We start from the raw sequence: 1272 nt of genomic DNA, 5'->3' as shown, positions 1-1272 counted from the left end.
ATATTTTTGACATGCTGTTACGATCACTTTTCTGATGTCACGTATTGCGTGACCTTCTATATAAATTGTATTTAAGATATGAGGATCGATAATACTATTGAGAAAATAGAGAGAAGGGAGTTGAGAGTAAAAGAGATTGAATTTCCTGCTCCATTTATCATCACTGATTCCACTCGTCTAGCAGAATCTCATTACCTTTTATTCTGGAGTTCAACAATTGTGGTTCATCTATGAACTATTGATCTCACGTAGACAACAGAAGATGGTACTAACCTCCCAGGAGGAGTCGGATGTTCTAAAAGGACACGTGTATCAACTCGACTTTATATTTACGATCCGCTGCTGTTCTCAGTCTCCCGATATACTCAGAGTTCACCACAGTTCCTGTTATTGTCATAATCTGCCAGTCTGTTGTGATTTATCTGAATCATCCCGACCTACACTCCGCCGCTGTTATCGATAATCTTTGGGATATTATCTATCAGAATCACCAAGTTCCGGATAACACAGGGGCTCCAAGGAAAATCTTTATCAAGGAAGATTTTATCCAAGGTACTAATCTCACTCTCTCTACCTTCCCAATTCTCTCTCTCTCTTTCTCTTGTTTCCTTATCTATCCTCATCCATAATATCAATGTCTATTCTTATTGTGTACCCATATTAAATAAAGGTAAAAGTTCATTCTGAGTCTCTTTTGTTAACTTGAAGCACTACCCGGTACCACCCTTGTAAAATAATTATATTGATGTGGACGTAACATACCACATTATTTTTGGTGCATCAGCCGGGAAACGAACCCAGGCCGCCCGCGTTGCAGGCGAGCATTCTACCACTGGACCACCGATGCATCATCCTCCTGGATCATTTCATCTATTAGTTCCAAATCTAAATCATTTGAAACACCTAGGCCACTAGAACCCGCAACAACACTATCACTATTTCGTATGTCGTTTGGAATGTTTTCAAACAGAAGGTTTATTGTCGATCCTCGGCACATCTCTGTTTTTTCTTCTGCATCAACCAAACTCCCTAGCAACGCCAATCGAAGGATGGATTACCGACGACCACGGAACGGTTCATTCAGGAACTTCATTTATTTGTTTTATTGATTGGGATTTTACGAAATAAACTCAGGTTAGTGGTGCCTCCTTTGCCTGTAAGACTTCCCGAAACATGTATTTTTTCTTTTGCTTACAATTCTCTTTTACATTAGTCAAACAATTGTATGGGTTTAAACTGCCCCAAAAGATTTTACGATTATACGTAAATCTA

The 1272-nt window shown here is 39.2% G+C and overlaps 1 non-coding gene across 1 annotated transcript; it reads right to left on the bottom strand.

The window, feature by feature from the left end:
• Positions 1 to 776: 776 nt before the first annotated feature.
• Positions 777 to 847, bottom strand: Trnac-gca. Its single transcript has one exon. It is a non-coding gene; the product is annotated as a tRNA-Cys (tRNA).
• Positions 848 to 1272: the final 425 nt, after the last annotated feature.

The sequence above is a fragment of the Belonocnema kinseyi genome, chromosome 10 (genome assembly GCF_010883055.1).
Source record: "Belonocnema kinseyi isolate 2016_QV_RU_SX_M_011 chromosome 10, B_treatae_v1, whole genome shotgun sequence".
Lineage (NCBI taxonomy): Eukaryota > Metazoa > Arthropoda > Insecta > Hymenoptera > Cynipidae > Belonocnema > Belonocnema kinseyi.
This window is presented reverse-complemented; position numbering and strand designations above follow the sequence as displayed.